This window comes from Anser cygnoides, chromosome 5 (genome assembly GCF_040182565.1).
Source record: "Anser cygnoides isolate HZ-2024a breed goose chromosome 5, Taihu_goose_T2T_genome, whole genome shotgun sequence".
In the NCBI taxonomy this organism is placed as follows: Eukaryota; Metazoa; Chordata; class Aves; order Anseriformes; family Anatidae; genus Anser; species Anser cygnoides.
This window is the reverse complement of record NC_089877.1, coordinates 1,704,685-1,727,382: the sequence shown is the minus strand read 5'-3', so window position 1 is coordinate 1,727,382 and position 22,698 is coordinate 1,704,685. Positions and strand designations below refer to the sequence as shown.

At 37.8% G+C, this 22,698-nt stretch overlaps 1 protein-coding gene across 3 annotated transcripts in view; it reads left to right on the top strand.

The window, feature by feature from the left end:
• The window catches only part of MICAL2 (microtubule associated monooxygenase, calponin and LIM domain containing 2), a 161,188-nt gene that overhangs the window by 1,197 nt on the left and 137,293 nt on the right, over positions 1-22,698 (top strand). For all 3 annotated transcript variants that reach the window (XM_048070101.2, XM_048070085.2, XM_066998101.1), the window contains exons 2-6: positions 2,510-2,671; positions 5,651-5,680; positions 8,579-8,701; positions 19,954-20,155; positions 21,565-21,747. The gene's annotated coding sequence lies outside the window, so the exon portion shown is untranslated. The remainder of the gene's footprint in view (positions 1-2,509; positions 2,672-5,650; positions 5,681-8,578; positions 8,702-19,953; positions 20,156-21,564; positions 21,748-22,698) is intronic.

Here is a 22,698-nt window from a genome sequence, read left to right as displayed (position 1 = left end):
AAGGTATATTATACAAAACTGCATTATACAAAAACATATATGATCTTTTGTCAAGATATAATTTATTCTTAGACATTAAGTAACGAATTCAGGGAAGATAAAATAAGCTGGCATAATTCTAGCTGGAAGTGTAGTTAGGAAAAGCAAATCCCAGAGATACTACACAAAAAGAGTTTGAAAGACTTTGGTCAGCCTCAGTACAAGAACCTTAAGGTGAATTTGAGGCAAGAATGCTCCCTTGCCATGGTGAATGCACTCCTGTCAAAGATAGCCATCATCCGAATTGGTGATTCTGGAGAATAGAAACCACTTTCTGCTTGGATGAGTTTTGAGACAAAAGAGCACATTCCTGAAATTGGTAGGGTAGGGAATCATGCATGTTCAAATTTTTTTCCCCACACATTGTTTATTCATTTAAAGGACGTACATTACATTGTGTTCAGTGTTTCAAACATCTGTTATTTTGAATGTTCATTTACCATTTAATTGAGTTCTTTTCCCTTTCCAACAATTGTACTGTGAGCAGTCAATCAATTAGAAAAAAAGAGTAGCAAGATGTCTGGCTAATCTATGAAAAGAAAAGGCATCCTTCTGAAGGATGTAAGTATAAACAACATCAGATAACAATACAGCAAAGACGAAATCTATTACCAGCAGGCAAAAATCCCCAAAACCGAAAGCCAGAACTCTGCTGAGCGGAGTTAGGAGAGGGAACTAACAAGTGACATTAGCAGTTTCTTCCATCTTAAGCACTATGTGTCTTGGCAGTTCCTTTGAATTTCCCCTGAGGAGGCTGTGCTGTGTGGCTGCGGTCAAGCTGGGGTCCCAAGCTGGTGCTGCCGAGGGGTCACCCAGCTGCTGGGCTGACCCCATCACCTGCGGAGCAAATGGTGTGCACCCGCAGCTGTCACCCTCTCTAGTGCTCCTTTCCCTTACTCCCCAAGCGTGCATGATGCCCACACCAAAGTACCTGGTTGTGGCTTTTGGACAATGGTGATTTAGGTATGAGATCCATTGGAAAGCTGCCCAGTTCAGTGACGGGGCCTCAGTGGATGATCATAGTTGGCATCCTGTGGGAGACTGTGCCCTGCCACTGAGTCCCTGCTGACAGCAGCTTGAAAGGCCAGCTGTGACAGCAGCCAGGGGCAAACGAGACTTGGTGCAGCTAACTGAGGAGGTGGAATAACAAGTGGCAAACTGAATGCTTATGGCCTAAAATTAATTCGAACATTCATACCACAATCTTGAAAATTACTGTTTAGCATGTCAGCAGTATTTAATTCCCATGTGAAAATGATTGTTTTATTAGTACAGTAGCAGTTAATGGTTTTCTATGGGAGAGACTATCCAGACAGATAAAGATGTGATAACATTATTAAATGGCTACTCTTTTTACTGCTCTTTTGTTTTATAAGAATGCTTGGATTTACAAAGCTCTGAGTTGTAAATTTTTTTTCTACTTACATGAGGTTTTACAATATGGAAACTTGTAAATGTCAGGACTGAATAACTAGTATAAAAACCCACAGAGTTATTTTGCTGAATCAGCTCAGTGTTTAACTTTCTGACCATCTTCATATATGAAACATACATCAAAATTTTAAGCTCAGTCTGAGATCTAGGAGTTTTAGGAAAATATCGGAAAGAATTAGGGATTTCATAGCTATTAGAGCAGAACCATTAAATGGTCATATTTTTTCTCAGGTTTTGCTGAAATAAATAGGCATTAAGGACACTGAAATACTAACACGTTTGGGATAAACCTGACTGCAAAGAGAAGATTATCAACAGAGTTTTTCTGGAATTACTGTTCCTGAAAATTCCTAATTTAATACTATTCTGGAGTAATTGTGCTACATTCTAGTTTAATTTATTTTGTTCTGTAAGTAGTTTACATTGCAAAGCAGTAAGACCTTGTTTAAGATTGTAAGAGGATCACACATAGAGTTGATTTTGAACCGTTACTGTAGTCAACTCTGCACCTTGTCAGAACCAGAATAACTTTCAGACGTAGGTGACCACCTTGCAGGCCTTTATTTAATAGATAGAAGGCAAGATTTGTGGTCTGTTTAGTTTTATTTTCTTAGATAAGAAAGAAAGTTTTATCTTCTTAGTTGCAGAAGTTAGAGTGGAGTTCCATTATCTTCTTTTGGCCTTCCTGTGCATGATCATAAAATTTTCTGGAGGTTAGATTGTTATAGGACCTGTGAAATATTAACCTCACAGCATACAGTAAATCCTTGTCAGCCTTTTCAAACACTGTCATTATGGGACAGCTGTAATTTACTCAGAAAAAATAGAATTATGCAAATAGGAATATTGTTTGCATTTGATGGTGCATTATTTAGCAAGACAGCAGCTATGCATTTGAAATATGAACATGTTTTGATCTCATTTTTTATTGCTCTGTGGACTGTATTTTCCTTTTGATATGCTCCCAATTTTAACTGGTGAAGGTCTGAATAATCAACAATGCCTATTTTTATGGTGTGCCTTGTTATCTTCTCAGTTACTCTTGACCAGAACAGATTGAGCAGTGAGTCACCCACCAGACGTTATTAGAGCTGTGACAACAAGAAACCAGATGAAACCTCTAAACTCTATCTGCTTTCCAGACCACGGAAATGCAGCATATTGAATTTGCTTTGACTTATGCAAACCGCAGAGCCTGGTAAGGACTCTTTTCTACCCCTAGGAGTTTTCCAGTATAGAGAAGTTTTGAACAACCACAAATGCAAATTACATGCATAGGCAAACTGCTGTATTCTAGCACACGCCCAATGGTAGTTTAAATGCCACTGCAAGCCATTGTCTTCATTTAAAAATAGTGACCTTAGGCAATAAGTTTCTGAAAGTTTTTAGAAAGTATTATTTTGTATTTGTAATGCACAAGTCCATGGCAGTGGATGGCAATCTTACTGTTACTCAAATGTATTGCTGTGTGTATTCATACAATCAAATTACATTTCGAAACTTTCACATGCCAAATTATTCCAGCTACTTATGAAGTACAATATTGTCTCATAAATTGAAAGGTCAGTGTAATTATTTTTACAGAAATGTGCACGTGTGTTTTTTGGGAGGAGTATAAACTGACAGTCCGTAGGTGCAAACACTATCACGAGCACTATTGTAGCATTTAATGTTTTTAAGACTTGGTGGTTAAGATAATTGGGAGTGAAATGCAGAATCTCTGTATCCAGATCTTTCTTAGAGTGCATTTCAGATCAGAAAGTAATGGTTGAAAGTTTTTGGTGTGCTCAGTTTGTTGTAGATAGATACTTGATAGTTTCATTGATATCAGCTCCCAAGAGCTAGAAGGCTGGATATTAACAAATATTAAGCTATTCTCTCATAATCAGAGAGCATCCTTCTAGGCCAGGGTTGAGTCGTATTGCCTCATTCTTGTAGGGAACCTTGACCTGTGATGTCCCAGCTGTATCTTTTGAAGCTAGAAGACATAAGCCTTTTGTGGTCTGTCACAAATAGTGCATTTTTCTTTAAAATAGAATTTCTCAGGCTGGTTGGACAAATCACTTCTTTTTGACTTTCTGTAGTGTTTGTCCTTAACACAATTTGCAGGCATTCAAATGGTGCTTCCATTCTGGGGCTTTGTCATGAAGACAGAGACTGCTTGGTGACTGCATTTCCCTATTGTAGTAAGAAGTGTTATAGCTTGGGCTGCTGAGCTGATAGTGTGGGTCTCCTGAGATCTCTGGCAGGCTTATAGCTCATTCTGAGTGCCTCTGTTTTCCCTTCTCATTGCTCTTAAGGGTGGTTATTTTGTGGCTGTAAGCTGTATGAAGATTTTTGGTATGTGGCTCTGAGAACAATTTTTCCAGACTATATTTGTACCTTTTTCCCTAATGCAGCCACCCACTCTATAAAATTCTCAGTTAGCTGCAGCTAAGATAGTAAGCAAGGTTAATAAGAGTAAGTTGATGGACCAACTCTTTCCACTTAGCATTCCTTTGCCAGTTACTGATCCAATCAAGGTTTTAATATGGAAGTTGAGAGAAACATGTCCCTTTTTGTGTAGGGGTGATATGTGTAGAGAAAAGACATCTTAGAGCCAAATTCTGTTGTCTGTTCCATGGCATTAATTATTGACTATTCCTGTTAGCTTCAGCACTTTGCAACATCAAGGTAGATATGATCTAAATCTTACTACAGATCTCATTACCTTGCTACAGTTGCTATTTTCCCCCTTGAAACTATATTAAAAGCAGACACAACACCTATTTGTGAGAGTTGGGACAAGAGAATCAAGGAACGGGCATTCTACGAACTGCTGTGAAATTGGGCCAACAGTCATGAAGAAAGTACCTGGAAGAGAAGGAACTAAATAAATTAAGAGATGAAATGGGTTGAAGTAAGATAGACAGGAACTCACATAAGGAAAATTATAAAGATAACAACTAGAGCAGTAGGGAGGTTTTCTGAAAGGGGTGGTGAGAAGACTGGCTTGAGACACAGGAAGAGAGAAGCAGTGCGAAGGAGTTGCAGAGAAAAAGTACTTGAAAGAGACCGCATGAAAGAGAAAGTCACATGGACAAAATAGCGAAGCTAAAAGCAGGGAAACAAAAAAGGCTGGTTCAGAAAAGCAAATGACTGAAGGGAAGTGAATCCTGAAGCTAGTTTAAAGGAATATGAAAACATAAAATGTGCTTGTATGAAGTAAAGGACATAGAAGAAAGAACCAAATGCACTGTGAAAAACAGAAGACTTTTATCATATATATAATACACAAAAAGTGACATCTAATTTGAAGAAAAAGTTGGTTTATTTGCTTCTTTTTTAACAAAATATGGGGAATATAATGTATACTAGTGCTTTGGTTGTTTATGAAGGTGAAATTTTCTCATCCCTTGGAAGAGAATGTGTGTCATGCTGGCCAGGTTTTTCCCTCTTTGATGCTATAAATTGCACTTGCTACCAATAACCCCAAAAACAACAGATGCATTAGGAAAACATTATAGATCAGGTATCAGCTATCCACTTAGAACTTTGCAGATTCTAGGCATTCAATAAATCCCCCAAAGTTGTCACAGCCATTTATTCCTCAAGCCTTTCTCAAAATGATAAGCATGTAAGCAATAACAAAATACACGCGAAGTTAGCTGCTTGGCAACAACGATTTCATAGATGACTCACTAGCCAGTAGTTTGTGCATGCGTTTGCCTAATCATAGAAGCAATCCAGCCTTCCATCTTGTAGGTTTAATGAAGCTACGTCAATTCCCATCTAGCCACATATCTTAAATATTTATGATGTCAGGAAAAATACAGACCTATATAGTACAACATTGTCAAAAACATCAGGTATAATTGATTAAGACTTAGCAAAGAAATTGTCTTCTATAATGTGTGTAGTCTTTCTCTACCACATTTCCAATGCCTCTACATAGTACATTATAACTGAGCATCATTATTTAATTTTTCTAGTTTAGTGTGTAGTCAAAGCTTAATGTCATTGCAGTTTCAAAATGAAATATGCAAACACTGATAAAATCTGATACGAAATTGAGTCATTCCTATATTCTGATTTTCTATTTCCTGTTCTAACCATATCTTAAGACTTATGAAAGTAATTCAACCTGTGGTTTGTGTATCTAACATCCTAAAGCACTATGCATTTATTTACTTCACAGAAGACAGAACAGAATTCAAGCTGATATCAGGTATTGTACTTTCCTTTCACAGATTTTAACAGATTTGTCATGATTTATATCCATGTAAGAGGAACAGCTCCAATATTTCCTGTTTTTAAATTGCATGTCATTCTGAATTACGGTCTTTTGTACATTTTTTCATTATGGAAATGAAGTTTGTTTGAATTAGTATTTCTTCAAGGATGGGTACTGCCTTTTTTTTTCCTGCTTCATGCCACATTTTTAGTGGTTGCAATGGTGAATAAGTTTGTGTATTACATAGCAGAAAACAGAAATCCCACAATAAAGGTTAGCCACTCACAGCTGGCTGTTTCCCCAAGGCTACAAAAACATATGAGTCCTTCATTTGGAAAGATATTACTTTTAAAATTCATAAATTAAGGATTCTCTAATCCATGTGCTAAACCTAGGACTATCCAGTTTTCTCAGCTGACTGTGTATCTTCCAAATCGCTAGTGCAAGTATGAAGACATTAATACACTGATAATTAACTTGCATATGGTCTTTTTTAAAGAACACAAGAAAAAAAGTTGAATGATTCAGAACAAAGAAAAGTATTTCATAAAGGAATAACAGGTGCTCCCTTCATCTTGCTGTCCTTGAGTTTCTGAATCACTACAGGATCAATTTTTTTCACAGTTATATATTTTTACTTTAGCATACTATTTCCCCATGTCACCTGCTTTTCCAGGTTGTTATTGAAGCCAACAGAACAAGAACTGACTGTGTAGAAACCAATTCTCTCTATTTCTTACGCTGTTTTCCTTTTCTGATGAGAAATGATCACTGGTGACTCAAGATCTCAGTTAAGTTTGAGGAAACAGGAAGGGCTCAGGGAAATGAGAAGGTCGTGGCTCCTGGTAGCCTCTTCACAGACCCATCAAGATTTGGGAGAGGCCTTCTGGTGCCGCTCTCCGCATGTCCCAGTGCACCCTCTTTCCTTCAGCACTCCAGTTGCTGCTCACCCCCAAGCGGGGGAGACATCAGATCAAGATTCTACTAAAAAGTGGCAGTTGGTAGAATGCATCAGTTCTGGCCTCACTGGCTCCAACCCCCTCGCAAAAACAGCAACAAGAGCTGGCAACAGTCTCATAAATATTCTGAGATGTACTTTCTGAGATAAGATGAAAGAATTAAAAACAGCATGCTGTGTCGAATGTGTGTTCAGCTGATATTTTCTAGCCTTTTTCCCACTGTACTTCTGGCAAGATGCTTACTTAAATTTCTATTGAAATATGAAGGTCAAAGTTAATAATCCATATGGAATATAATTTGAAAAAAAAAGTATTACTGTATATCCCTCTGTAAATGCACATTATCTGTAATCTATTGGGGTTGTTATGACCAATTAGCTTTAATACAAACTTATGCACACAAAAATATTTTTAAATAGTTTTCTTTTAAATACAAGGTATTTTAAAATTTAAAGCAATGGACTGCACTATATTTTGCAGATTTTGAATCTAAATTTTTATTGCTTCTTTAATAAAAACAAACCTACTAAAATAACAAAATTGGGATTGGGTCATCTACATGGGAAAGTTTATATAAGCACCTGGATTTTAAAAAAATGAATACTTCTGCATACTTTAATACAAGAAAACATTCTACTTTTGATGAAGGCACAAATCCTATGTTATTTAAAACTCAGAACTGTGAGCAAAGGCAAAGGCCAAACTACCAAAATTACAGCAAGTACTTTGTTTTGCAACTATTTTTAAGTACTAAAAACAGAGTGGGCAAGAATGATACTGTGCTATAAAGAGAAAATAAATTATTGTGATCACATCTTAGGAACAGGAGCCATCAGCCCTGTACAAAATAAAATCTAGGTGGCATTAACACCACAAACGACCTAAAGGAGTGGTAAAAGGTGCTAGAAGAGTGGCGTATGAATAGCAATGGCTGCAAGATTTGCTGTATTGTTACAAAAACTGTGAAAGTAGAAGTGGTCCCATGAAAACAACTGGGACAAAACCTTCCAGAACATGAAGGTTGTCATTGTTCTTGAAATACTGATAAAACCAATAATCAGAAACTACAAATAAGCTCTAAAATGTGATGCTTTACAAACAGCAGATGGTGCAGCACTGCAGCTGAAAGGAGTGCCTTGGTGGTGACGCCAAAGAAACTAAAATGGAGAAGGAATGATTTGCCATTGTTGCCAGGTGCCATAAATGTTATTGGTAGATGTGTGGCTGCACAGCAACAGATGAAGAGGATCACAGGCTGTTAAACAGCATTATTGACAAGCCTATAGCTTTTGCACTGAGTATGAAAGCTGAAAAAATATGACTTGCCAGGGAGCTGCAAGCCCTGAGGATACATTCCTGTTGCTTATCTTATATTGTGCAAAGACAGGAAAAGGAAGAATAGTTGCAAGAAGTACAACAAATGTATCATTTACAAACAGGATCTCAGAAAATTAAAAAAAAAAAAAGACTGATGATGTAATTAATCTTTAAACAAAGAAAAATAATAAAATAATGATGCCTGCAGAGAAGCAACATGTTTGTTAGCTGTAGGGGACAACTGGAACTAAAAATACAAGCTGTGAAAAGAGAGAATTAGTGAAAGGAGAGAATATACTGATCTCAAATAAAATTCATTGAGAATTTCTCAAAAGCATTAATAATGTCCACTTTATCATGCTCCTGTGTGAGAAAGGAATAAACACCCATAATTTTCCCCAAATAATTGCATGAATAAAAGAAATGACCATTGGTGCAAAGTGCCAAAGACAAAATTTTGGGGAACTGAGGGAACATTAATGATGTGCCCAACAGAGCCAGGCAATCACTGACTGATTTGAACACTGACATACAATTATCAGTCATATTTTGGAATAAACTGATGACTCAGTATGGTTGTTAGCCTGCATTAAAACAAGCCATGTTAACTTTCTAGATCATGCTCTAATGAGATGAGATAATGCGGGCAGAGCGGATGTGAGACGACTACATGGAGACAGTGCAATGAAGGACTTGTCTGTCTTGTGGATTTTCCCAGGATGAGTGAATCATTTACTAGGTCAGTACCTCCCATCTCATACTTTTCACCTATGATGCTCTTGAATTTCTGAATAATGTGTCTTATGATAAATAATGAATTAAAGTAATTGCTTTGTTTTCTTTACATCTGTGCTTCTGCTGGTGTACCATTTCATATGTGCACTATGCTGGATGTGTTTGTTGTGAACAATGCCTCCTGATGTTGAAATGCGGTATATAACAGCAGCTCTTTACTATTACAATCCAGCAAATTAAAAGGTGATTTCTGTTTTAATGCAGCTTCATCTGATGGTAGAACAGTTTCCTACATTTATCTTGAACTGCTGTACTTACTACAAGGATTTTTTTTGATAGCTAGAGTGAATACCTCAGGTTTTAATGTCCTTCCAATTGTACTTCAAGCTAAGGACTGTGTGGAGCCTGTCCTTCTGGGGTGCCCCTCCAAAACAGGAGTTTGGTATCTGCAAAGGGGGCTGACAGCTCCAAGGATCTCTATAAGCTTACTCACCTGTAAGGTAATGATAGCAGAAAGCAATTCCTCCAGAGCTGAAATAAAGCCCTGCAGGAACATGGGATAATTCTGTTCTCTGTTCAGTACTCCTTTTTTGCTGGCATCTCTACTTTGGAACAAAATTGTGTTTCAAAGTAAATAGGAAAAAAAGGAAATAAAAATCTGATTTATTTGTTTTTGCTAACTTTTTAACTGGACCATGTTACCTGATAATTTTATCTGTGTCCTGAAAACACATCTTGCTTTAGGTACTTACTGAAGTAAATCACTTAATAGAATAAATGTCCCAGGAAGAAGTTTCAGTTTCCTCCGTGTCAGAACAAAAGATCCAATGAACGTACAAAGGATTTTGCTCAGATTTACAATAATGACAATGGTTTTTAAATCTTATTCCTACATATTTCCAGGCAACTGCCTTGTGATTTGTGAGTTGAGTTTTCACTGTTTTTCTGGACTCACACAGCGTAAGGCACACAGTCCTGTGGCTGGGAGCTGCCTAGGAAGGTGTCACTGTAACTTAGCTGGAGTAAAGCGTTTATACTTCAGGTTCTGTCTTCCACAAGATTGCATCCTTTCTTATTTCTGATTGACTGCTCCCAAGGCTTCAGTCAGACAAATACTTTCAAGGTGTTATTAATTCGTTAAGTTCTGCAAAAGCAAAGTACAAGTTCTGATCATGCTATATCCTCCATCCCTTATATATCATATACTATATATGTGATACAGCTGCGGCAATGAACAGACACACCCTGTGTCTCATTTCCCAGAAGGCTCCAGTATTGCCACTGTCTAGGGAAAAAGATTGGTTAATAACCCATCTATTTCAAGGTTTTAATATACTTTACTAAAGTTACACACTTACCTATAGCAAAGTTTTTCTTATGACTTTTTGACATGCATATATATCTTCCCAGCATAAGTCACACAGGTGGATGGATTTGTATGTATTTGCTGCAAGCTTATGCATCTCTGTCACAGGATTATACCATAATTTATCTACTTTTGTGACTATGTTATTTCACCCATTCCGATTGGTTTTTTGGCTGTTACTACTCTATACTTTTTTTGCCAGCTCTAGCATACAGATGTTTCCACAGACTGGTCTGTCGTTCCTGTATGTTTGTATTTTGAATGACCTCTCCTTTCTTTCTCTAGGCTGCTCTACTTTTGAGACTGTGACTGGACACAGAAAGTGTGCCATTAAACTAGAAACCATAGTATGAATGTAGCACACCTATACTACTCTCCTGATATTTAATTTTCACCTGTGTGGCATACAGATCTTTACCAGGGATATTCTGGAGATGATGTGAAAGCTAAAAAAAAAAAAAAAAGACTCTAGCTATCAGATGAAGAACTGATTTCAGTTACAGCCTGCCTCTTGTTTCATTTCTGAATCCCTTTCAGGGCTCAGGCTGGCATGGACAGATGTCTCTGAAATTTAGGTAGTGTTAGGAGAGGGATGGGCTAAGGACGTATCAGCTCAGCACACTGAGCTCATTCCTGGACCTAAGCCTGGGTCAGAACTGGGTCTAATTGATCCGTTATGATTGGTGTCTCTAGATCTATTCAGCTGGTGAGGCTGGCTTTTAAATGACACTCAAAACAATTGTTGTAGGCTCTTCACTTGTTTGATTAAAACCAACCCGCCTCCCTCAGCCTGTGGTGGGAATGATATGGAAGCATAAAGATGTGTTTGTGTGATAAGGAGCTGTGAAAATGAGAATTTCTGTTGAACAGCATGAACCATGCTCCCCACAATACTTTGAAGGCACTAGTGGTTTTTTAAGTTAATGGGATGTTACTGTATGAAGAAGTGTCCACTTACTAATAAAAAAAAAGACTGGCCAAATTTATCTGAAAACTTGATTTTATAAAGACCATTTTGCCTTATAGTAAAAAAATTGATTTAGTTGGCCAAAAGTCTTGTCTGAGACACCTCTTTCTGGCAGTTTCATTGGGTTATATCACCAATGCTGGAAAATTGTCCAGAATTGACCTTGTATCAACTGCTGAGTGATGATTTGTTTCAGAAAAACTTCAGGCTATGATAAATTGCCATTTTTCTTACTCATGATGTATACAAACAATGGGACGGGGCTCTATTTTTTTTCTGTATTTTAGACTCTAATTTAATTATTAATTATTAATTTTCTGTATTTTAGACTCTAATTTAATGCATGCCTCTACATTGCCATTTGAAATACTTCATAATAAACAAATTAGGAGAGGGTGAAAGGAAGGCACTTCAGGGAATTTGAATGAGTGATACTTAAGGAAAACTGGTTGTGTCAGAGAAATAAAGCAGAGACCAAGGAGTTAATCTGTTCTGGTAGATCATCCCTTCATACTTTTCCCAGTCACCAGCCAAGCTATTCCTCAAATGCCAGCCAAGAACTACTTGCAGCTGGCAAAAATCCACAGTTATCAGTGCAATGGAAAAGGGGTGAGAAGGGGTGAGGCAAAAAAAAGAGCAATGTGGCCCTGTTGATGGTGAGGCGTAGGTTCCTGTACTCTCATCTAGTAGACATGAGAGAATAAATAGTTAATGAAGATAACATTTATACAATGAGTAAGCTCAGTGGTATGTATGATGGTTTCCTAGGCATCTGGAACCTGTTTTGTGCCATGGAGTATATAAAATTCATATGGGACCTGTGGAATTCGTGTAGAACCTGGTTTCCCTGAGGTTCACAGAATCAAATTGTGATTTCAAAAAATACCAAACAACTAGTTTCTCAGTTATTTTGGGTATGACACATTAGGGACACAGAGAGGTTGAGAGGTGGAGAGATAACAGATGAAATGTTGTAAAACAGAATGCAGAAATGTTTCAAAATCATTGTCATGTGGTGTTCTTGCAAACAGAAAGTGAGTGGATCTAGCAGATCCCCAAAGCTCCCCAAGCTTGTGCAACATATCACTAGGGTGGAAATAAGTAATATTTTCAATTCTGAAGTCAACAGCTGTACATAAAATAACACCTCTTAAAGGTCAGCATTTCTATAACTCCCCATTCTTGTGGACCCCATGGCAGAATAAGTACTGACCAGATTCTTACAGACTGAAAGAAGTGCTGGGCTCTTACACATGGTCAAATCAGCCTTGGCTGAACACACAGTAGAAAGTGAGCCATGGGAGATTTAAACTGGGGATGAATATTCTTTTCAAAGAACTAGGAGTACCAGATAGAAAAGGCCACACTTCTTGCAGCTGGTTAATCCCCTCAGCTAGTTGATCTCTGTAGCTTGTATTAAGGAGTCCTGGGAAATTAGACCACTGAAAATAAATAAAGCAAGTAGCATTAATGCATTCTGCTGCCTTTTCTAGTGTAATTGATGACTGCTTAATACACTGCTTTCTTAATACACTGCTCTCTGGCTCATTGTACAGTCTTTTGTGCACCACATGCATATAAGAATACACATGTGAAATGAAGGTGTCTAATTTTCAAGCAAACCTGGAATATTCTTTTTTAAGTTCTGAGTTTAACTGAAACCAAACAAATGCCATTGAAAACTTAGTCTGTACCCAAAATCTTGCACATTTAAGAATTACCAATCTGTTAAAGACTGTAGGAGCACTTACTCCACATAAGCAGCAGTAGGATCTCTGCTCTGTTTAGGCTCTTGAACACTTCTGTGTGTGCAAATCTGTGTGCATTTGTGTGCGTTTTTGATACACAGACGTGATACACAGACGTGGTCATCTGTTGTTTCTAACCTAAAAAACTGATTTGGATCTGTTGCTTTTTAAAGGGGAAAATCTCCAGTCTGTCTTGAACTTCATCTTATTTCTCTGTATTAATAACAAATTAACTCTATTCCTGTGCAAAACTTGGGAATCTGAAATGTGAGTATGAGCTGGGGCTGGTACATTTGCACTGCACTGGATGAACACTTCTTGGGAGGCTAGCGCTAGGGAGGAATGTGCTGTGGAAATAGCTCCATCTAGTGGGTGTGACTGAGCTGAAGACATTCCTCCGGGGTACGAGGACGCTGTCTGTCCACTGTTTAACAGCAGTTGTGTATCTGTTGTTTTCCAGAAAGAAAACAGCAAACGTAGGAACCTCCTATTATCTGTGAAATTATTTCAGATTTTACAAGTTTTATAAAAATACATCCAATATTTAATGTGGTCTTTCAATGACAGACTACTTTTTTCTCACTGAAGTGTTTACTCAGTTCATTATGCCTAAATTAGCAAAAATATCTCTGATGGTTTGTCTACACATTTTCTGAATGAGTTTTAAAAGAAATGAAAAGCACTGAAAAGTTTTCAGGCTTGACATACTCTTCCCACAGTTAAAGGTACTGCTTATCTCAGAATGTATTTTAAATAAGGAGAAGCAGTTCACTGGGATTTGAAAGCTGGTATGTTTATAAATATTCATTATTGTCTTCAAGACAAAACTTGTAAAGGCAATGTGAAAATACATGGTTATCCTTATTTGAGACCTGGCTACAAAATACTCTATCTACTCTCTTGCCTGTCTTTTTGACGAAATTGCTCTTAGCTGATGAAAAAGAAAATTTGTTCCTAGACCAGCTAAAATTAGTAGGAGTTTTTCCATGAATAGAGTTAGGGCTTAGTGAGGAATATTTCAGGAAGGAATACAGCATAGTAAAACCTGCAGTACGTTCAGTCCTAAAGAAAATATAGTACTCATGTAATGGTCACCCAATTAATGCCTTCTTACTTCTCTTTCTTAGAAAGGATCAGTGGCTGTAATAGTTATTTAAGGATGGTTGAATAAGATAATGGCATCTAACTAATCAGATGCCTGCTGCAGATATTTATAAGCAGGGCTTCAGATTCTCCAGCATCCCACCAAGGCTAAGAATGTCTGTTTAAAATCCAGGATGCAGACATTCTAGGATTTTTGGTTTTCTGAAAGGAACTGTGCAGCACCTCAGTTGATTGGGACTATAAAACATCATCTCCCTTTTAAACATTTTTATGCTATTATTAGCACATAGAAAGCAGATATTTTTACACACATGCATGCATGGATATATATCCTTAAGAATAGGTAAAATCCTTTATGTATGAACACAATTCTGGATATGTGTTGCTTCCTTATTCAGCTGTATTGTTACATGTATGCATGATGTTTTTCCTCAGCAAAATTTTCCTCAATGTAGTTTACATTAAAATCTACAAAGTATTGTTTTAAAATGTGAGATTGAATACTGTGGTTATGAAACCAGGAGATTAACGTCATTAGCTCAAGACAGGCACCGTGGAGACAGGTGCCATGCATGTTTCTCCGTGTAGCTCTGCCAGTGCACTTTAATCTTGATCTGCAACATTCCTGCTATTCCAGTCCTGGGCTCCTCTTGTGCCAAATTTTATAGTTTATTTTATAGTTTATTTATCTGCAGGTATAGCAAAGTTTCCATCAAAGAAGAAGTTCTTATGACTACCTTTTACTCATTTTCAACTTCTGCTTTTTACTCAGCTGGTACAATCTGTCTCATCCATGGTGTCTGTTATGAAGGGAAGGGCTCAGACTTGAGCCTGGCTGGCACTGAAATAATGCCATGATTTTACATGATCTGAATGTCAAAAGCAAAGAACCACAAAGTTAATCATTGCTTACTACGACAAGACTCAGCCTCACTAATCCTTTTCTGTTTTCAGTCCATGTCACTGTGCCACTTGACCTGCTTCCTCAGCATGTGTTGCACAAGGAGTCCAGTCTGGGAAGGGAAAATGATTCTTGCAAAGCTTTAGGTGTTGACTCTGCTTGGACCAAAACTCACAGGAGAAAGGGATGATGCCTTTGAGCTCACTGGACATAAAACATCATATCTCAGGCATTTACTCATCCTTCCCGTCCTGGGCTTGCAACAGAGCTACTTTGTCTTTTAAGTACAGAGGAGTATCCAGTTTCAGACAAAAAGGACATCTGTACACAGTGGTTTTGCCTCCAGGATTGGGAGTAAAGATGCAATCTCCTGCCACCACCACACCTACTCTGAATCCACAGGAGGTCATTTTTATTCCCTTTCATGCTATTCGTCATAGCTGGCAGAGGAATAAGGACAGCAGCAGCCTGCTGTGTGATTGATATGTTTGTGCTGCTTTGTGTTAAGCAGTAATGTTTTTGCATATCTTACATTACCCACTTCTAGTATATTCCGTTACCCACACCCACTTCTCTGCCAACGGGTAAAATGGAATGACAAGTTTAGCTCCTGCTTAGCTCACTTTGTGTACTCCACATAAGGTGCGCTATATGCCAAGTACTTATCACTATAACTAAGTGCTAGTTTGCCAGACTCCAACTGGACTGGAATGGGGTTCACAAAAAAATCCTGTGAGGTGCTATCTAGATATCTGAAACCTTTTCCTTTACTTTCCTGTGTGGTTGTTAGCATCCTCTGGTAGCCCAGATGTTAGAAACAGCCCTGCAGGAAATTACAGTGTGCTACAGCAATCTGCCCAAGTGAACCATTGTTCTTGTGCTGGCACACCTGACACACAGTGCCCAGCTGCTTGCTCAGAGCACACTGCTGGTACGGCTGGGAGAGATGAGGCCAAGCAAAATCTGCTTGAATGCTCGCACCCATAGGGGTGTGCGAGTAGGTGGGATGGACGAGTCCTTTCCATGCAGGGTCATGGCAAGTGTTGTTTTCACTGGCATGAGATCCCACCAGAGGCACAAAGCATACAGACGGGCATCCTTTAGTATACCCAAGATCTCACTTGACTGCTGCTGCTGAACAAAATGAATAAAATTCAGCCAGGTCATCCTGTCGTGCTGTCGGTGCCAGGTATTTACAGCTGATAGTTTACCAGCAAGAGAAGAATAGTGTACAGGACCATAAGATCACTTTGCTAGTATTTCCGTCTTTAAGCAGTAAAAATCTAGGTCTTAGTTCCTCAGAGCATCCAGCTGGTGGTGCTAGATAGTAACTACAAAGGACACCTTTTCAGTATTTTAAATGCTTGGAATATAAAATGTTTGGATGAAGGCATCTTTACAGTTATTTCTTAGATTTTTTAACTACTGTCCTCTCTTTCAGTGAAAACAGAAAGTCACCTTGTAAAAGTAATCTGTTGTATGTTTATGCCTCACACAAAGTGGCATAAAAGTGACTCCCTTATCCACTCTCATTTAGTTGAGAGCTCATTCTGTGCACGAGGTGTAAAACAAGTACATAAAAGATGTATATAGATGTAAGTGGGTGATAATATGTGGGATGATCAGGCCCAGGACATTTTGCTCTGCTGTAAGATGTTTATTACTTCATAAATCATGGTAAACCTTAAGAACACATACATCTGTTTTCTTGGGTGGTGACCATCTTTCATACCTGGCATTCATATAACTTACGTGATCTGATGTCCAGGATCTTTTTCACATTTATTATGGCTATTGATGAGTCAGCTTGTGACCTTCTTTTTCTGTGAAGTCCAGTAGTTAAAAGTATTTAGCTTGGAAGAAGATACCTGCTTTCAAATTTAAAAAGGGGGGTTGGGGGGAGTGGGAAAAGAGCACTGTGTTATGTTTCATTGGCCTAACCGTGACCTATAAAATGTGCTGGTGATAACAGAAAATGTAATGTGCCAATGACTGCAGCCATGGTTTGTTTTCATTCTTTCTGATATTTGATTATAAAGGTTAAAGCAGGGGAAAGGGAATGCTAACCTGAAGTGCTAACTTTCCTGTGGCTCCCTGCCATGTAAGTTGGTGCTGATTTGAAGGGGTCAGGTTCTTTGTTGGCAGACAGGAGGTGGTGAGGAATAAACCCTATCCTTTCAGGACAGTCAGATTTTATAACAAGGTCACAGGTTTGGTCATTTTAGGAAGATTTTTTGATCTGTTCTAGAGGGTGCCCTTGGTCTCCATTGGCCTCCTGCTTCCCACTGAGAAATTGCAACAGACAGCTGCTTGCTTAACATATGGGTTTTGCTGAGATATGGGTTTTGCTGAGATAGGCTGAGCAGGGGGCAGAGTGCAAGTATGACCAGTCGACCAGTTGGGGCAGGGAAAGTATCAGAAAGGTGAGTCAGGCAGAGAGAGGCACGTGGGGAATGGCACAGCTAACTCAACCTTCCTCTGCTTGGCCTCCAGAACTGATGGACTCGTGACCATTGCAATTCACCCAGGCACCATGACGGGCATTTTTCAGAGCACAGCAGTCAGATCTTTGGCCACTGAAAGCAAGCAAGTAGAAGGTATTTGCTGAATGAGCACTAAGAGCAAGCTGGCTTCAGAGACATCTGCTTACAGTTTCCACTTTTCCACTTTTCCACTTTCAAAAGAACACCTTCATTTGGCTTCAGGGATGAAAGCACTTTCATATGTATGTTTATATTAAAATGCTCATGTGAGAAGGAATATTAACTATACTGTTGAGAAAAAAGTTCTAGTCTCTAGTACAGTAAAATAAGTCATTGGGATTGGTTAGTTCAATATTTTAAAAATACACCGTGCAGTAGAAATCTGAGAGGAACAGCTCACTCTGTTCTGAGATGTTGTGTCCAACAAGTATGACTTTGTGCACTTTTGCTCTGCTGAAGTATGCCGCGTGAAGTCTCCTGAGGTATTCCCCATGCAGTTGTGGAGGCTGATGATTTACTCAAACCCATTAAGAAAATTAAATCCTCTTCAAAGAATTATGTCCAATCATTCTGCAAATGTTTTGAAACACAACGGCTGCGCTCTGCCCTTAGTCGCTCTTGTGAAATCCAGCTGCACTGAATGGAGGCTATGTGTGAGGACAGGGCTGGACCACAGCCCGTTTGACCCGGCTGGGCAGTTATGGCTTGTGTTTGCAGCATGTCTTCAGGGAGGCAGGGAGTCCATTTAAATCCCCACTGTATCCACTGTTTTCATCTCCACAGTACCTTGAATCTGTCTTACAAGAATGGCTTGGGATGCAGCAGCAGAAGAAATATGGGACACAAACCATTTATTTATACAAACCATTGTTATTTATACGCACATAAACGAACGTTTGAACCAAATGATCTAAAAAAACAACCACTGGTTAAGCTCTGGTTGCTCACGTCTGGGTTGTGTGACTACAGCTAAGAACAGAATGTGGCTGATCATTCTTACGTGTATCTACAGTCATTAACCATTTGATGAAATCAAGAGAATAAATTGTGCCATTGATGGAATTTCTCAGGCTATGTACATGCTACCTTTCCTTCTGGGAGTTTAGTTAAATGGGGCTTTCCTTATACTTCGGACAAGCAAATTGCTTTCTTTTTCCTTCTGATCTCTCAGGAGTCTGTTTTTTAGCCTGCTTGTCTTACCTTACTTCCTTTCGATAAAAGATCCCTTTTATCATGCATGCTAAAATTGTTGGATGGGCCTAGTTGACATGCCATGATGAAATTAAATAAGCAGTGTGTGTAAATACAGAAACTTTTAAGATGTCATGTATCACTTCATTTTTCTCTAGGCCTTAACACTAGATTTCACAATATCATGAGTATCATGATTGTTTATTTATTTATTATTATTTTTTGGAACTCCAGCTTCTGGATTTTTTTTTCTGAGAATTAATGTGAAAATAGCTTATTTATCAAGCTCTTGTGGTTGCAGAAGGGTACTTAATAACTTGCTCAGTTGCATGTGAAAAGCTCAGAAGGTAAAAGGTGAATTAAAAGCAGATCTATTGTGACAAAAATAATCTGATTATGATTCGTGATTTTAGAATGCTTGGGATTGGTGATATTTCATACACAGTTTGTCGCTTTTTAGCAGATAAGCAAGAGACCAAGATTTCTGTACTGGAGAATTTCAGTTTATGAATTTGATGCTTTAGTCACATCTGTTGGCTGACATCTTAGGCACGTGGTAGTTTTCAACACATCTAGAAATGGGACTAATAATTTAGCTGACAACTATAAAAGTGATATCTGTTTTTATGGGTTGGTCAGATGATCTCCTCCTTACGAGTTTTTCTAAGCCAGGGATATTTGAGCTTACTTAATGGGTGTGGTCTTTGGTTCCTGGGAACCTCTTACATTGAACATCATATTTTAAGGGATAACTAGAAAAATAGTTATTAGCTATAGATTTGAAAAAAAAAAAAAAAAAAAGAAGAAACTTTCAGGTTTTTGTTTGGAAGTTTTTTTCTTATCAGACTGTTGTATAGCTTGGAAGCAGAAACCTATTTTTATGCCCTGTTACTATTATTTTCAACTAGTAAATTAGCATTTGAATTTCCTATCATAATCTAATTAACATTATGTTTTCCATAGTAAATAATGGTAGCATCTCCCTTGTCTGTTCAGTATGAAAGTGTAGAAAGATACCAACATAATTAGCACCTTTTTTTTTTTTTGTATAAACTAAATTTTAGAAATTAGCTTAAAATATTGGAAAAAGTCTACTATAGGCCTTCGTTCTGTAAGCATTTAGGCACGTATCAGATCTTGATGATCTGAACCAACATAATTTAGAAATGACGTATTTTTTATTATATTATGACTTATTTTCTGCTTTTAACAACTGCTACTGTATTTCTGACTTCTGTAGCTTTACAAGACCTCAAGATCAATGTTATTGATGCTTAATATTTAAAATGACTTTCAAGTGAAGGTTTCTTCAAAACCTTGAATTTTGAAGCAGACATCTGTAAAAGGGGGGGGACTTTTATTTGTTTACCAGTAGTGAAATCAATATACAAACATAGAAGACATTTTTAGCTGTGAATTTGCTGCGGAAGCTACCCTCTGATTGCAGGGACATGCTGTTGTAAAGTAGTTTTCATTTCCTAATGTCACTTTTACAGGCTTCAAATCACTGCAGCCTATAAAAAAAGGAGTTTACCATTATGCAACAGTTAAAAATGAACAATAAAAGACAACAGGAAGTTATAACTCCTAAAGAAGCATTCATACCAAGTATTTGTATTGCCGGTGAAAGTATTTATTGCATGTATATTTTTTTAATGAAGGACAGATTCTGCACGTAATTACATTCTTGATAACAAGGTAAGGACCATTCCTTTTGTACTTGCTCTGTTCAGTATCTGAATATTTACACTTAATTTTCATATAGGTAGGAATTTATGAACAACAACAAAAAAAAAAACCATTCACACTCCAGTCTTGCGTGGTGTTTCTTTCAACAGTATCTCAGTTTTGATTGTACACTGATCTACAAAAATAGCAGTAATTGCTATTTCAGTGCTTTGTTTTGTTTTGTTTTCTGGTCTTGTTTTCTTCATAATGAAAAAGTAAAAATGTATGCAATAACTAGCCTTCGTTTCTCATGTATAAACTGAGCAAACCAGATGCCAGGTTCAAATAGTTGATTTTCTCCTCTTATATTTCTAGGACATTTTTCACTTTTCTGTACATGTTTATTCCTAAAATGTTACCTTATTTTACCTCTGTGAAAGAAGACGTGAAAGCTACAGAACAAAGACTTTCTAATGACAAAAGCCAAACTAAACACAGCAGAGCTGTAGCAGATCCCCAGTTGGATACACCCATAGAGAATTAGATAATCTTTTTTAATTATGTAACATCAAACGTAGCAGCAACCAAGAAAATATTCTCACCTAACACACCTATAGCTTGCCTGTGTTTTTAGAACTTATTTTGTTTGGACACCTCTTCTACTCAGTTTCTTCTTCCCCCTGCAAAATCATACAAAGCTTGTTCAGGAAATACAACTCTTTTCCCTTAAATTAAACTTCCAGTGCTTTACACAGAATGTAGGAGGCCAAAGCCAGAACCAAAAATTTTGAGATGGCAAGGGCAGGGTAGTCTAGCTCAGCTGAGGGCTATAAACACCCATTGCGTAACTTTTAAATTAAAGAGTAGCTTCTATCTTTCAGCTCTCCTGTTTCTAACATCTTCTTAGTTGTTGCTACAGGTAAAATCCTCCCAGTATTTGCACTTTGAGGTATCGAGAGGGGATTTAAAAGCAGAAAGAGAAGAAGAAAAGTGTGTCAGCTGATGTCTCCTGCTTGATGATTTGGAAGATGAAGACTTAAAAAAAGGGAGACCTAGAAACAGAGGGGGAAAATGTTAAAACAGGCATTGTGTCACAGCAGAATACAGAATATTTGTGTCAGAAGTAAGACTGCCATGACCCAGGTCCCTATCTCTCACAGATGTACTTAGCTTTGCATGCTGATTAAAACCCTTTGAAGCTGATAGGACTGAATAGTTGTGGCTGAACTTAAGCTTAACTAATTCCTCCAATAGTGCATGTTCCAAAGAATGAGGTTTGATTAGAAGCCACTTTAACTTTTACCTTATTTCTGTTGTATCCTTGATAGATATAGCCCAAGCTGGAATCTGTTGAATGTTCCAGTTCTGACCCTGATCCTCCAACATCCCATTTAACTACTCACATGATAATGTTATTTGTAAATGTTAAATTTTTGCAGGATTATGATCTAAAGGATATTAGAGCCTGATCCAACAACTTCAGAGGCCTGCCCTACATTTTGGTGATCACTGTATCAGAGCCATACTAAAAGGATTAAGATACTACTGGTACTTACTGAAGATACTGTTTTCCCAAAAGCACAGTTCAGTTTTCTGGTATTGACACAGCTCGAGCAAGTGGTGTAAGTTTGCACATTGTATAATACATCTCGCTATACTTAAACTAGTATAACTGATAGTTTATAGTGGCTCCAGTAGCCTTCATTTTATTTATGCATTCATAATCCAAATGCTTAGCAGTATAAATATTTTCTCTGTGTGGCTATACATACAGACATATATTTACTTATATAATGTGTGAGGTTATGTCATGGAGCAACATAAAATTTTGCTGCTGCCTCTCTGAGATGAGTGGGTTACCTGCTGTAGCAGAGTGGAGGAGTTAGGCAGGCTGCCACAGCACTGTCCCAAGACCAACCCTTTCTTTACAGAGGGCAGGATTTCGGAAGTAGAATTGCACTTTATAGTTCTTCAGAAGCTCCTGTGTGCTAGGTTTTTCTCAAAAATTAAGGAAGAAAACATTAGAACCCTTTTCCCACTTCTGATGCAGAAATATTCTGGGGTCTTTTCGCTTTCCCCTTCAAATTCCCTTTTTTACTTTCACATGCAACTACAGATGTAAAAGTCCCAACAAATACTGAGGTACAAGTGTTTTTAATGCATGTCAGAAACCTGATGCTGCTTGGTTTAAATTTAGGATCTCCAGCTGACATGGATCTGTTGTGTTGCTTCTTAATGAAAAAAATCTGTCATGTTGTGTGCAATCATAGCTGTTTTGTTTGTTTTAAAAATGGCTTTCTTCACAAGCTGGATTTTGTTCAATGTGCACAGCCTATTCTGGCATATTAGTCAGCAGTGATTGAGACAAGAACACTTCCCCAGGTGAATAGTCTTCTCCCATAGGAATAAATGTAGCAGAATCTAATTAAATGATTCTCTTTGTATAAAGAATGTATAGAAACTGAATCTATCAATGGGACAAGAACAGAGCTTAATTCAGAAAAATCCCTCAGAATTTTAACTGGAAGTTCTAAAAGATTTAAATTCTTCATAAAAGACAAAATATTGCTGTG